Source organism: Pelophylax lessonae, assembly GCF_965119305.1.
Source record: "Pelophylax lessonae genome assembly, chromosome: 6".
Classification (NCBI taxonomy): Eukaryota; Metazoa; Chordata; class Amphibia; order Anura; family Ranidae; genus Pelophylax; species Pelophylax lessonae.
Window position 1 is genome coordinate 149,200,304 of NC_138773.1, and position 16,550 is coordinate 149,216,853.

A 16,550-nucleotide genomic window follows, 5' to 3' on the forward strand; every position below is an offset into this window, starting at 1 on the left:
CCGTCTCCTGTACTGTGTCTGCCGTCTCTTACGGTCTCCTGTAGTGTGTCCGCTGTCTCTGATCATCTCCTGTACTGTGTCCACCGTCTCTGACTTTCACCTGTACTACTGTATGTCCGCAGTCTCTGACCATCTCCTGTAGCATTTCTGCAGTCTCTGACCGTCTCCTGTACGGTGTCCGCCATCTCTGACCGTCTCCTGTACTGTGCCCACAGTCTCTGACCTTCTCATGTACTGTGTCTGCTGTCTCTTACCATCTCCTGTACCATTTCTGCAGTCTCTGACCGTCTCCTGTACTGTGTCCGCCATCTGACCACCTTCTGTACCATGTCGGCAGCCTCTTATCTCCTGCACCGTGTCCGCCGTCTCTGACCGTCTCCTGTACTGTGTCTGTTGTCTCTGACCATCTCCTGTATCATGTCTGCAGCCTCTGACCATCTCCTGTACTGTGTTTGCCATCTCTGACCGTCTCCTGTACTGTGCCCACAGTCTCTGACCTTCTCCTGTACTGTGTCCGCAGTCTCTGACCTTCTCCTGTACTGTGTCCGCCGTTCTGACCATCTCCTGTACTGTGTCTGCCGTGTCTGACTGTCTCCTGTACCGTGTCCGCCGTCTCTAACCATCACCTGTACTAAGTCTGCAGTCTCTGACCATCTCCTGTACTATGTCTGCAGTCTCTGACCATCTCCTGTACTATGTGTGCTGTCTCTGACTGTCTCCTGTACTGTGTCCGCCATCTCTGACCGTCTCCTGTAGTGTGTCTGCCGTCTCTGACTGTCTCCTGTAATGTGTCCGCAGTCTCTGACCATATCCTGTACCATTTCTGCAGTCTCTGACCGTCTCCTGTACTGTGTCCGCCATCTGACCGCCTCCTGTACCATGTCTGCAGCCTCTGACCATCTCCTGCACCGTGTCTGCCGTCTCTGACTGTCTCCTGTACTGTGTCTGCCTTCTCTGATCATCTACTATACCATGTCCGCAGCCTCTGACCATCTCCTGTACTGTGTCCGCCATATATGACCGTCTCCTTTACCATGTCTGCAGCCTCTGACCATCTCCTGTACCGTGTCTGCCGTCTCTGACTGTCTCCTGTACTGTGTCTGCCTTCTCTGATCATCTCCTATACCATGTCTGCTGTTATACCTGAAGGGTTTCACATGTACTGTCACTTTAAGGCTGGCTCCACCCAGGAGTGATGACAGGGGTCAAGGGGCAGAGTGGCCATCTTGGAGACATGTAGGAGATGTGTGGTTATGCAGAGCTGTCCTGTGATCCATGTTGTAGTGTACAGAGAGTCCTGAATAAACAACCGTTGTTCCAGACCAGAGTCCTGTGTCTCTCACAACACGGAGAATATAACAGTGGCGACGAGGATGGGATTTACAAGGTTACTATCCGTGTGAGAAAAGGAAAGGAGGAAAAACACCCTGGATTGTCAGCTGGATACAAACACCCACAGAGCTCAGCAGGAAAATGTCATTGATCGGGACATTAAGTGAATTTGATGGAGAACAGACATCGTGGAGTTCCTGGATTGAGAGACTAGAACAGTATTTTTATGCAAATGCCATCCCAGGCGACAGGCAAGTAGCAGTATTTCTGACACTGGTTGGTGCTAGGACATATGACACTCTTAGGGATCTCCTTTTCCCTGAAAAACCAGCAACTAAGACTTTGGCAGAGCTCCTGACACTGTTAGGGAATCACTTCCAGCCTAAACCACTAGAGATTGCAGAGAGATTCAGGTTCTATCAGCGGCAGCAGCAGCCGGGTGAAGATATTAAGGCTTATGTGCTCGCCCTTTGCAGACTAGCCTCATCCTGTTCTTTTGGGGAGTATTTACCGACTGAACTGAGGGATAAGTTTGTCATGGGACTAAATAGTGAGTCTCGCCAAAAGAGACTGTTAACAGAGGAAGACCTTACCCTTACAAAGGCAATTGAGATAGCTTCAGTGATGGAAATGGCTGTGAAAGATACAGAGGCATTGAACCCCCAGAGCAGAAGGGAAGAGGTTAAAGAGGAAGTTTTCAGAACAGCAGTCAAGCCAACTGCAGCTAACTGTAAATATAGACCCTCACCAACCCGGGAGTCAGCTTGCTACCGTTGTGGGAATACAGACCATGATCACAAAGTCTGCCGGTTTAAGGATCAGCTCTGTCATAATTGTGGTAAGGCAGGCCATCTGAAACGAGTCTGCCGTAGTAAGAAGGTGCGAAATAAAAAACCTCTGAACACCAGGACAAAGGCATATATGGTGGGAAGATATACATCGTCATCGGAATCAGAGGATGAGGAAGTGCTCCACAGATTGGACATACATCATATGCATTCAGCACCCTCAGCAATGAAAGAAACTCAGGATGGATGTAGACACAGGAGCAGCAGTTTCAGTTATCACCCAGAAACAATGGAGAAAACTTCTGATCCGAACAACTGTCCGTCCAACACCAATCAAACTGCAGACATACTCAAAGCAGATACTCCACCCACTGGGTTATGTGAAAGTACAGGTATCCTACAAGGGTCAGACAAAGAGAATGCCATTGCATATCCTAGAACATGGGGGACCCCCTCTCTTTGGGAGAGACTGGATTTCTCACTTTGGCTTGCCAGACATCGCCATAAACCCCTGCAACACCGTGACCATCCCATCAAGAGATAACGAGGGATGGCTGGAATCCCTGAAACAGCGATTCCCACAAGTCTTTGATCACCATTTGGGAAAAATAAAGCATGACTGTGTGAGACTCAGGCTGAAACCCAATGCCCAGCCTAGGTTCTTCAAAGCTTGTACGGTACCTTTTGCACTCCGAGCAGGTGTGGAAGCTGAACTAAGCCGGCTGGAGGAACAAGGTGTCATCTCAAAGGTAGAGCATAGCGAGTGGGCATCACCAGTTGTACCAGTAAAGAAAGCGAATGGGGACTTACGCATTTGTTGCGATTTCCGCATTGGCACTAAATTCTCAACTGGAGATAGACCAGTATCCCCTACCCTGAGATGAAATTTTTGCCTCTCTTGCAGGAGGTCAAGAGTTCACCAAGCTTGACCTCAGGCAAGCTTATTTACAGTTTGAGGTCCACCCTTCGTCCCGCAAGTTTCTAACCATCAACACTCACAAGGGACTGTATGAATACAATCGGAAGGTGTTTGGAGTAGCCTCCGCCCCAGCCATTTGGCAACGCAAAATGGATGAGATTTTGGTGGACATTCCTTTCACACAGTGCCTGTTAGATGACATGCTCATCACGGGCCTGACGGACAAGAAACACAAGCATAACGTGGAGCTTGTGTTGGCGAGACTCCAAGAGCAGGGTCTAAAAGTGAACTTAGCGAAATGCCAATTCATGGTACCTAAATTGGAGTTTTGTGGCCACCTTGTGGATGCAGAGGGTATACACACCACAGAAGCCAAAGTTGATGCTTTAGTAAAAGCTCCAGCCCCAACCAACGTCCAACAGCTGCGATCATACCTGGGCTTGTTGAACTATTATCACAAATTCCTGCCGGATCTAGCACACACTTTGTTTCCATTAAACAAGCTTTTGGAGAATCACTCCAGATGGAACTGGTCGGCTGCATGCCAACGTGCTTTGAAGTTTCTAAGCGAAAGCTATTGGCGTCACGCATGCTCGTGCACTATGACATCCAAAGACCACTCACCTTGGCTTGTGATGCCTCACCCTATGGTCTAGGGGCTGTACTATCTCACGTTTTACTAGATGGGTCAGAGAAACCTGTGGCATTCGCCTCCAGGTCCTTGACAAAAGCAGAAAGCAATTACTCTCACATTGACAAAGAGGCTCTGGCGCTCATATGGGCAATTAAGAAGTTTCATCTTTACCTGTATGGTAGGGAATTCACCATACTGACTGATCATAAACCACTCCTTCAGATCTTTAGCCCTGACAAAGGCATCTCCCAGATGACTGCGGCCCATCTTCAATGCTATGCCCTATTCTTGGGAACATATAGCTACAAAATCCAGTATCGCAGCCATGATGCCAATGCTAATGCGGACGCCATGTCCCGTCTGACAAGGACATTAACAGACTCTTCTCCACCTGTCAAGAGTTGTCATTACACCAGCCTGTCCTTTCTGTCTTCTGGGGAGGTAGCAGCCCATACAGCCAAGGATACCTTCCTTAAGACAATACTCTCCTGGGTACGGTACAGTTGACCTGCAACTGTCACACAGGATTATGAACCTTACTTCCGTAGGCGTCTGGGATTAACTGTGGCTGGCAACTGTGTTTTATGGGGAGACCGAATGATCGTTCCACAGACCCTCCGGAGACACATTCTGGACTTGCTACATACTGGTCATCCCGGGGGCACACGTATAACACAAAAGGCCCGAGGCTATGTGTGGTGGCCGAACCTCGACTCCGATATCACGACATATGTGAATGCGTGTGCTGGATGTGCACAAACTGCAAGAGACCCTCCTCGAGGGTGCTCCAGCCCTGGACTTGGCCCACGGTTCCCTGGTTTCTCCTACACTTGGACTTTGCAGGCCCGATCAGAGGACACACCTTTTTGATCATTATTGATGCCCATTCAAAGTGGCCTGAGGTCATTCCGGCTACCCAGCCAACGACTAAGGCAACGATTTCCATACTGTTACATCTCGCTGCTACGTTTGGATACCCCAGAGAAATTGTCACAGACAATGGTGCACAATTCACAAGCCAGGAGTTTCAGAGTTTCATGACTGCCCACAACATCAAACACAAGTTGACCGCACCTTACCACCCGGCTACAAATGGTCAAGCAGAAAGGTTTGTACAGACCTTCAAACGCTATTTCAAAGTTACTATGGCTACAAGTAAACAACAGTTCCTGTCACCCCAGCAGCTGGACTCCTTCCTTTCTGCTTACAGAAACACACCACATGCAACCACTGGGAAAACTCCAGCTGAACTTCTTTTGGGTCGGCAGCCATGGACTGTTTTGGATGTGCTCCGCCCTCAAACGGTCCAGGAACATGGACGGCAGTCCCAAGACAAGAGGGTCGAACACGACGAGATTCCCCGGTTTACAGCCCAGCAAAAGGTATGGGCCCGATCTTATGGCGCTTCCAACACTCGTTGGCTTCCTGCTATCGTCGCAGAGACTTTGGGACCCAAAATGTATAGGGTCTGCCTGGAAGATGGTTCCATTTGCAGACGGCATGCTGACCAATTGCATCCTCGTTCTCAGCTGCCCGAATCCCTGACATCGGCTGCACCTCCAGTGTCTCAAGGAACTGCTCCTACCGGATCAGGAGGCATTGAGACTGATGCTTGGGAGGACTCTGAACTTTTGAACTCAGCTCCAACAGAGCCCTACAGCCCTGGTCCAGAGGTCTGTTCACCCTCTGAGCTAGGGGATCCCCTCTTGTCCCCGCCGGTGTCCATTCCGGCCAGCCCAGCTTCCTCCGCCCGAGTCGCTGGGTGCCCGTCCTCAACGACACTGTCGCCCTCCTGACCGGTTTCAAATGCAAGACCAGTTATGAGACTTTGGGCGGGCCTGCCGAAAGTGATCCACTGCAATGTTCTCCCTGTAGTGTCCCTGGAAGTTGTTCTCACATCCGGACGCGGAAGAAGCCATGTAAATCTCCTGAGTTGGATGACTGTATTGGACAATTATTAGTTACTGTTTTATGCCTGTTCTTGTTTTGTTGTGTTGTTTTTTTTTTAGTTTTTTTTTGTTGTTTTTTTTTAGGGATGGATGGAAGGTCTTATACCTGAAGGGTTTCACATGTACTGTCACTTTAAGGCTGGCTCCACCCAAGAATGATGACAAGGGTCAAGGGGCAGAGTGGCCATCTTAGAGACATGCAAGAGATGCATTGATATACAGAGCTGTCCTGTAATGCATGTTGGAGTGTACAGTGATTTCTGAATAAACATCCGTTGTTCCAGACCAGAGTCCTGTGTCTCTCACAGCACAGAGAATATAACACATCTTCTGTACCATGTCTTCAGCATCTGACCATCTCCTGTACCGCCATCTCTGACCGTCTCCTGTACTGCATCTGCAGTCTCTGACCATCTCCTGTACTGTGTCCGCCATCTTTGACCATCTCCTGTACCGTGTCTGCCGTCTCTGACCGTCTCCTGTACTGTGTCTGCCATCCCAGATCGTCTCCTGTACTGTGTCCGCCGTCTCTGACCATCACCTGTACTAAGTCGGCAGTCTCTGACCATCTCCTTTACTATGTCTGCAGTCTCTGACCATCTCCTGTACTATGTGTGCCATCTCTGACTGTCTCCTTTACTGTGTCCGTAGCCTCTGACAGTCTCCTGTAGTGTGTCCACAGCCTATGACAGTCTCCTGTAGTGTGCCTGCAGCCTCTGACCATCTCCTGTACTATGTCTGCAGTCTCTGACAGTCTCCTGAAGTGTGTCCGCAGCCTCTGATCAACTCCTGTACTAACTCGGCAGTCTCTGACAGTCTTCTGTAGTGTGTCTGCAGCCTCTGATCGTCTCCTGTACTGTGTCCGCAGTCTCTGACCATCTAATGTACTGTGTCCGCAGTCTCTGACCTTCTCCTGTACAGTGTCCACCATCTCTGACCATCTGCTGTACTGTTTCCGCCGTGTCTGACTGTCTCCTGTGCTGTGTCCGCTGTCTCTGACTTTCTCCTGTACTATGTCCGCAGTCTCTGACCGTCTCCTGTACTTTGACTGCTGTCTGACCACCTCCTGTACCATGTCTGCAGCCTCTGACCATCTCCTTCACTGTGTCCACTGTCTCTGACCGTCTCCTGTACTGTGTCTGCCGTCTCTGACCATCTCCTGTACTGTGTCCGCGATTTCTGACCATCTCCTGTACTGTGTTTGCAGTCTCTGACCTTCTACTGTACTGTGTCTGCCGTCTCTGACCATCACCTGTACGATGTCTGCATTCTCTGACCATCTCCTGTACTGTCTGCAGTCTCTGACCATCTCCTGTTCTATGTGTGCCGTCTCTGACTGTCTCCTTTAATGTGTCCGTAGCCTCTGACAGTCTCATGTGGCATGTCCACAGCCTCTTACAGTCTCCTGTAGCGTGTCCGCAGCTTCTGACAGTCTCCTGTAGTATGTTCGCAGCCTCTGACCATCTCCTATGCAGTGTCCGCTATCTCTGACCGTCCCCTGTACTGTGTCCGCAGTATCTGACCATCTCCTGTACTGTGTCCGCAGTCTTGAACCATCTCCTGTACTGTGTCTGCAGTCTCTGACCTTCTCCTGTACTGTGCCCACTGTCTCTGACTGTCTCCTGTACTGTGTACGCCGTCTCTGACTGTCTCCTGTACTGTGTCCGCCGTCTCTGACCATTTCCTGTACTGTGTCCTCCGTCTCTGACCATCTCCTGTACTGTGTCCGCCCTCTCTGACCGTCTCCTGTACAGTGTCCGCTGGCTCTGACCATCTCCTGTACTGTGTCTGCAGTCTCGAACCATCTCCTGTACTGTGTCTGCAGTCTCTGACCTTCTCCTGTACTGTGCCCACTGTCTCTGACTGTCTCCTGTACTGTGTACGCCATCTCTGACTGTCTCCTGTACTGTGTGCGCCGTCTCTGACCATCTCCTGTACTGTGTCCTCCGTCTCTGACCATCTCCTGTACTGTGTCCGCCCTCTCTGACCGTCTCCTGTACAGTGTCCGCTGGCTCTGACCCTCTCCTGTGCTGTGTCCGCAGTCTCTGACCTTCTCCTGTACTGTGTCCACTGTCTCTGACTGTCTCCTGTACTGTGTCCACCATCTCTGACCATTTCCTGTACTGTGCCTGCTGTCTCTGACTGTCTCCTGTACTGTGTCCACCATCTCTGACCGTTTCCTGTACTGAGCTTGCTGTCTCTGACCGTCTCCTATACAGTGTCCGCTGTCTCTGACCGACTCCCGTACTGTAAAAAAAACAAAAACAAAAAGGAGAAGCGCTCTAAGTGTAGACAGTTTAATAATACATAAGAAGCAATGTGTGTGGTAACTCACAAGACATAAGTGAAAGTCAGGCTGTGTAACATCATCAGATCTTTAAAACATCCTCTGGGGGGAGGGAGGTGGTGATGTCCAATCCAAAGCGCCGTCCGTGGCTGAGTAGATGTTTAATGGGAGGAAAAAAAGCCGGCAGCCTCCCGCCTCAGTGTACGATGAGCGGTCAGATGGAAGTGACCGACGGCTGCAAGGTTCCGTGGATGGATGGACGCTCTCCCGTCACCAGGGGTGGTGAGTTCAAACAGCAAAGGAACGGCAGGCACGACGCGTTTCTGAGCATGCGCGGGGTCGATGTACCCGGCGCGCTCTTTCTTCAGGTGCTGGAAAGCCGTGGACTCTACAAGGTTTATATCTAGCTCAGTTAATTAGTGATTCACCGCAGCTGGAACAAAAGGGGAATGCCTCGGGATAAAAAGGATTTGGAACCAGAGCTGAAAGCAACCAGTTCATGGAAGGACAACAACTTTAAAATCAATTATACTTGAATGTACAGCATTAAAAACATAAACAATTAAAAGCATATGTTAAAGGTGGATTGTACTCGATTGGCTGGCCACAAATTCACATGTATGGGGCTGAAACAATAATTTCTCATAAGAATCAGATATATACCAAAAATGGATGATAGGAGATAATCAGTGATAATATTCAAAGTTAGACAAAAGAGCATGAACTGATCATGACTCCTAAACATGATAATAAAGATAAAATTACAAATATATATGTACATGAAAAATCATGACTATAATGAAATTATGAATGTTTTAGAGGTGAAATACACTCTAAACCTATGGACACTAGGTATGTGGAAGGGGAAAAGGGGGACAAAAAAATTGTGATATTAATGTATTTATGACTAATAATCCAAGAAGACATCATGTAACATAATAAATTATTATGACATGATGGAACATGCATCAAGCAGCACAATACACAAAAAGTATCGTAAAGGATCTATATAAATCTATAACAACCTATAAATGTAAGGTATTAAAAAAAATATAAATATATAAAAATATATAAAAATATATATATATATAAAAATGTGAATACATACATCTATGAGAAAACTATCTGGTTGAAAGGGTATAAACGGCTCAAATTAAAAGATCCAAGTGTGTAGATGGATAAATGGAAAAAGAAAACTAATAAAGGCGACATATCATACAAGGGACCCAAGTCTGTATGTGATTGTTGACAAATAGATATGTCAAAATGGAAGATGTATATATATATAAGGTTATCAAAAAAAGGGGGGGGGGGAAAGAGAATAACCTATTGTGCTATTTGGGAAAAAAGAGGAAGAGGAGGAAGAAAGGAACCTCAATTATAGAATAGTGTGTATATCTAGTTCCTCGTTCAATCCTCGAGGGGCGAGAACGTCTAGCGTGTATATCCAAAAGGTTTCACGCATACATAATTTGGAAAAACGTTCTCCTTCTGGCAAATCTTTCGAAATGGATTCAATGACCCAAATTTCAAGTCCCTCAGTCGATTTTCATTGGACTTCTGAGAAGTGTCACGGGACACTATGAAGGTCACTCCCACCTTCAATGAGACGGCGGTGTTTTCCAAACCGCTGTCTTACCGGTCTGATGGTGCGACCCACATAAAGAAACTGACACGGGCATATTAAACAATAGACAACATACTCAGTAGAGCAGTTGTAGAAGTTATCCAAGACATAGGTTTTTCCATTATGTGTGAAGTCTTTTTGGCCATGTCTCACAAAGGTGCACATTTTGCATAGTTTTTTCTTGCATGCGTACATGCCTTTCAGAGGGATCATCCAGGGCAGGTGATTGGTAGCCTTGATGTTTTTCAATTTGCTTGGCGCAATCTTGTTTTTTAGAGTAGTGGCCCTCCTGTATGTCACTTTTGGTTTCTCTAAGATGACAGAATTGAGATGAGGGTCCTGTTTTAAAATGCCCCAATGTTTAGATAGAATTTTTTCCATTTTTTTTGTAATGGCAATGGAACCTAGTGATAAAACGAACCGGATGTTGCTCATCTCTGGCTTTGAAGCTGGGGGGTTTCCCTGGAAGATAAGCTTCATAAGCTGAATTAACCAAGTTGTCGGGGTAGCCTTTTTCAGAAATTTTTTTCTTTAGATGTTCGCTTTGGGCTACATAATCCAGGTCCCTAGTGCAGTTCTGTCTCAATCGACAGAACTGACCTTTGGGTATATTATTTGTCCATTGAGGGTGATGGCAACTATTGTAATGAAGATAGGAGTTTCCGCTGGTGGGTTTATTGTAGTTTTTGGCATATATATGATGTGACTCATGTCCAAGTTCCAAATCTAGAAACGGCATGGAGTCTGGATGCGAAACGGAGGTGAAGGAAAGGCCTTGGGTGTTATTGTTGCAGTGGGAGACAAAATCGTCAATTTGGGAGGCGGAGCCATCCCAAATGACGATAATATCGTCTATGTACCGCCCAAAGAAAACAATGTGCTGGGCAAAAGGGTTATTCCGCCAGATGTATCTTAACTCCCAGAGACCCATGGTCAGATTTGCATAAGACGGAGCAAAATTAGCTCCCATAGCTGTCCCGTTTATCTGTAAATAAAAAGTGTCCTCAAACTGAAAATAATTATGTGTTAAACAAAATTGTGTTGCTTCCAAAATAAAAGACACTTGATCATGATGTAAGGAGGAGTCTTGGAGAAGAAAATGTTGTATGGCTTGTAAGCCTATATTGTGGGGAATGGAGGTATATAATGAACTAACGTCCAACGATAGCCAGGTATAACTATTTTCCCATCTATACGGAATGATTTGTTCTAATAAGTGACCTGAATCACGTATATAAGATTGTAAATTTTGGGCCAAAGGTTGCAGGAAGACGTCAATGAACTGTGAGAGGCCGCTGGTCACACTGTCCATTGCTGCTACAATGGGTCTACCTGGGGGATGTAGAGGGTCTTTGTGGACCTTTGGTAAGTGATAAAAGTAAGGGGTGTTGTAATGGTCCTTTTTTAAGAAAGCTGCCTCATTTTTATTTATCACTTTATTCAGTAGCGCCGATTGTACCAATTGTTCAACCTCAATTTTGAACGCTGGTAATGGATCTTTATGGAGTCTCATGTATGTTTTGTTGTCATTTAGTAATCGACAGGCTTCGTTGATGTAATCGGTCTTGTTTAATAAAACAATACCACCTCCTTTGTCCGCGGATCTTATAATAAGATTGGGGTTGTCAGATAAACGCTTAAGGGCCTGAGATTCACCATGATTCAGATTAGAATGGGAGTATTTGATATGTTTGGACGTGTCTGCACACATGGTTTGAAGATCAGCAAAAACCGTCCTGTAAAAATACTCTAGATATGGGCCTTTTGAGCGGGTAGGGTAAAAAACAGATTTAGGACGTAGGTCAGTATGAACAAAGCGTGGCGACTCTGGGATATGCTGTGTGAATAGCAACATATCCGAATCAGAATCTTCACTCTCACCGGGGTCATAAGTGCTAAAGGGACTTCCAGGGATGGCTTCCTCTATGAAAGTGGATACATTATTTTCCACATTATCCATGAGGGGGGTATTGTCCACTTGTTTGGATTTGATATTAAAGTAGCGTTTTAATGTGAGGTTCCTTATGAATTTGTTCAGGTCTCAAAATAATTGAAAAGAATTGGGAAAGGAGGTAGGAGCAAAACTTAAGCCTTTACGTAGGAGAGATAGGTCATCTGGATTTAATGGGACAGAAGACAAATTAAAAATCTTTATAGTCTCCGCTGTTTGGTGTTTATGTTTGGTAATTCGCTTACCTCCTCTACATCCTCGTCTGATAGTTTTCTTTTTTTCTTTCTGATTTTGGTCAGTAGACTTGAGCCGTTTATACCTTTTCAACCCTTTCAACCAGATAGTTTTCTCATAGATGTATGTATTCACATTTTTATATATATATATATTTTTATATATTTTTATATATTTATATTTTTTTAATACCTTACATTTATAGGTTGTTATAGATTTATATAGATCCTTTACGATACTTTTTGTGTATTGTGCTGCTTGATGCATGTTCCATCATGTCATAATAATTTATTATGTTACATGATGTCTTCTTGGACTATTAGTCATAAATACATTAATATCACAATTTTTTTGTCCCCCTTTTCCCCTTCCACATACCTAGTGTCCATAGGTTTAGAGTGTATTTCACCTCTAAAACATTCATAATTTCATTATAGTCATGATTTTTCATGTACATATATATTTGTAATTTTATCTTTATTATCATGTTTAGGAGTCATGATCAGTTCATGCTCTTTTGTCTAACTTTGAATATTATCACTGATTATCTCCTATCATCCATTTTTGGTATATATCTGATTCTTATGAGAAATTATTGTTTCAGCCCCATACATGTGAATTTGTGGCCAGCCAATCGAGTACAATCCACCTTTAACATATGCTTTTAATTGTTTATGTTTTTAATGCTGTACATTCAAGTATAATTGATTTTAAAGTTGTTGTCCTTCCATGAACTGGTTGCTTTCAGCTCTGGTTCCAAATCCTTTTTATCCCGAGGCATTCCCCTTTTGTTCCAGCTGCGGTGAATCACTAATTAACTGAGCTAGATATAAACCTTGTAGAGTCCACGGCTTTCCAGCACCTGAAGAAAGAGCGCGCCGGGTACATCGACCCCGCGCATGCTCAGAAACGCGTCGTGCCTGCCGTTCCTTCGCTGTTTGAACTCACCACCCCTGGTGACGGGAGAGCGTCCATCCATCCACGGAACCTTGCAGCCGTCGGTCACTTCCATCTGACCGCTCATCGTACACTGAGGCGGGAGGCTGCCGGCTTTTTTTCCTCCCATTAAACATCTACTCAGCCACGGACGGCGCTTTGGATTGGACATCACCACCTCCCTCCCCCCAGAGGATGTTTTAAAGATCTGATGATGTTACACAGCCTGACTTTCACTTATGTCTTGTGAGTTACCACACACATTGCTTCTTATGTATTATTAAACTGTCTACACTTAGAGCGCTTCTCCTTTTTGTTTTTTTGCTCTAACAGAATCTCCTCTTGGTCTGTGGAAGAGCGGCTCAGTGTTTATGGACTACTCCTTTCTGACTACACGTCGATCCCATACAATACAGTAAATTTATTCCATCAGCTTTATTTAGTGTTTTGCTTTTGTCCCTTTCCCTCCCCCTCCCCCCCCCCTCCCTCCCCCTTCTCCTTGCTTTTTTAATTGACTCATCATACCCATCCCCTGTGTTGGAGGTTTTTAGCGCTCTGGTTTCACATATGTTACTTGACTCCCGTACTGTGTCCGCCGTCTCTGAGTGTCTCCTGTACCATGTCTGCAGCCTCTGACCATCTCCTGTACTGTGACCGCCATCTCAGATCGTCTCCTGTATGGTGTCCGCTGTCTCTGACCATCTTCTGTACCATGTCTGCAGTCTCTTACAGTCTCCTGTACTGTGTCCACCGTCCCTGACTGTTGTGGACATTTAATTGTGGACATTTTCTTTAGTTAAATAGTCATAATGTCTCCCAGTGTCGGTTTTTACCGATAATCGCTATTCACAGTGATTATTGCTTTGACTGTCATTGCAGGAAAGACTTGTTAGTGAAAACCTTCTATTGGATGAGATGGCACAATATTAGTAGCAAAGAGAGTCCATCGCACAGATCTATATCCGCAATTCGGGGCCCCGTACTGCTGAGTTATGTTTGTGATATGGAAATTCTTATCATTTTACCAAGATTAATAGATGGCATCTTTTAGTCCCATTCGATCCGTGTGACTAAAACTGCTACTATTGTCTTATGCAGATAAAGCCTCATCGACTGGAACAGTTAGAACGGTCACTATCAAATTTGGTTTATATATCAATCATGTTTGATGAGGTCCACTAACAGGTATGAGTCTATGTTTATGCATTGACATGGATGAACGATGGAAAGCCATGTGCTACAGTTGGGATTCCCTTTGTTCGGCCGTGTCCATTCATGGGCATCCACTCTACAGTTTCTATTGTACTTTTTGAATGTATACATGTTCTGTGATTGGTGGTTTTGGAGCCACTCCCTGTAACACCCTTTTGGTAAATAAACCTGCTGTGGCTTTGAGGGCTCAGTCACTCAGAGGAAACCCTCCAGATAGCATCGAATTGACTACAGCAAGCTTGTCTGTTCATTTTCTCTGCTGCCGAGCACTCGGATAACCTTATACAAAAGAGCTGTACATTTTAATTTTCAGTACAAGAGTTTAATGGTGTTTGGTGCATATTAATTTTGAGCGCACTGAGCGGGTTTCTATGCTCCAAGCCCTATTAATTTCCACGACAGTAATGGCGAGTCAGGCAGCTCTAACACATCGTTGCTAGCTTCACAGCGGAAAAAAGGAGGGAAGTGAGTCGAGTTTGCTGTAACAAAGGCCGGCCTTGTGGTAAGACACTTCATTTCAGTTTTTGAAAATTTGTTGCTTTAAACCAAGGCTTATTTTCTTTGTCCGCTGTGGAAGTTAGAAACACAGCTTAGCAAAAGAACCTTTTCATTTGCAGCGTTCGCTCTTTTGTGTAACGATGGGGTGTTTAGTAATAATATTTGTGGCTGGGGATCAGGTCTATTAATTGGGGGAAAAATCTGCATACAATTTTCCCAGTTAATACATCCTGGGGTTGTGATATATGTGTTAAATATTGCCTTGTAACATCTCTGTTGCAATATCAGTTTAGTTTGATGAGATAACAATATATTATCGATCAATGTTGGTTTGTGCTTGGATGGTGGCCATTTTGTAACATGTGGTTGTGATGCCATTTCCTTTGTGTGGCAGCCATTCCTTTTTGGACTCCCACATTACCATTTTGTTAAATGGTGTTAAAACCCATGTGGCTGAAATGCTATTTTGAGCTTTAACAAACATTTTTCCCTTTTTTGGTAGTTTTAAAGGGCAACTTTGTGATGTTATTTTTGTACTGTATTTCAGTTTAGAGTGATGTTTCTTCATTTTAATTGAAATTCAACATCTACGTTACAGGATCATTGCAGTTGTTTTTTCTAGCTAGCTTTGTTCATCTTTTTGTTCATATTTAGCATATACATATTAAACCCATCAGTTTTTGTTTTTTTGTGTTTTTATGTCTGTTTTCAGGGGTAACTATTATTGTTTTGTAAGTTTTTTGTTTAAGCGGTTTTTGTGGTGTATTTTGTCTCATTTTTGTTGTAACTACGTTTTTTTTCCAATGATAAGAGTACATTGTGGAGTGACTGATCCATTTTTTTTATTGGATTCAGTTTTCAGGTTTGTTTTGTGCTGAGTAGCGGTTGTTTCTCACAGAGGTAGTTTTCGGTACTGCAGGTTGGATTTTAGGTAGAGAGGTTATACCTTCCAGTGTGCAATCAGTAACCGGCATCTCAATTTAATTTTTAATGCAACATCAAGGAATAGACTGAAGCCAAAGTTTGTATAGGGAGGACTTTCATTGTGCTTTCGGGATTGTTTTGCTGCACGGGTTAGGTCGAAACGAACGTGTGTACTTTGGGCCGTCTACGTGAAATGGGTGATTGCGACACGCTCGTTTCAGCCTTCAACGTGTGAGGAGTAGATACCGAAACCCACCCCACATTTGGTCGTGTAAAATAATCAGAGCTTGGGGAGCGTGTGGGGGTTGATGAGCTGTATAGCCGTACGAAGCTACCGGGTTGAGGTCTTCTAGCTCAGTGTTTCTCAACTCCGGTCCTCAGGGCCCACTAACAGGCCAGATTTAAGTATTACCTTGGGGAGATGCAGACTAGAGTACTGCAATCACTGAGCAGCAAATTATATCACCTGGGATGTATTTCAGTTATCTTGAAAACCTGGCCTGTTAGTGGGCCCTGTAGGCCAGGGTTGAGGACCACTGTTCTAGCTGACCGGCGCAGGGCCATGTAAAATAATCGGGAGTCCGGAAACAGGCCAACACTGTCAAGTTGGCACCTGGCAGTGTTGCTCCTAACCAGGTGCAAGGAGCGATTCGAATCGTCATGGGTAATGGTTCATCCATGCAAGGGGGGAAACGCAGGCCCCTAAATTAGCCAAACAACTTTTGCGGCACATGAAGTCTGAGTTTGGGGTTTGGGCCATGAGACCCCTCAGGAAGGGGAATAACCAAGGGTAACAGTTGGTGCATCCCTTTGGAAGGTGTTTTTGATGTCTGGGGATGGGAGGAGTTCATTATTGAATTTAGAACTAGGCTCCAGGCAACAAAGATACTAAGTGTAGTGCAATTGTGGCTTCAGAGATCTATTATGGTCAATAAGCAAGGCGTGCATGAGGCGGTTTCAGTCCGGAAGAACCGCATTATGTACACTTGGCCTGATGAGATAGCCGAGCCCAGCAATCTGATGAGAGAAGTGGAGGAAGCTCTTCCTGGGCTAACTTTACCGAGATGAGCCAGATCCGCTGACACTGAACCTTTCACTGTCTCTCCTGATTCACAGCTTGTTATCGACTCTACTGTCTCTGATTTTAAATCTCCGTTTTCTTCAGCTCACAGTGCAGACCTCGATACTTGTAACACCCTCCCACCTCACAGTGTCTCTATCTCTCAACAGCCTGTCATAACAACTGAACCCTCTCCTTC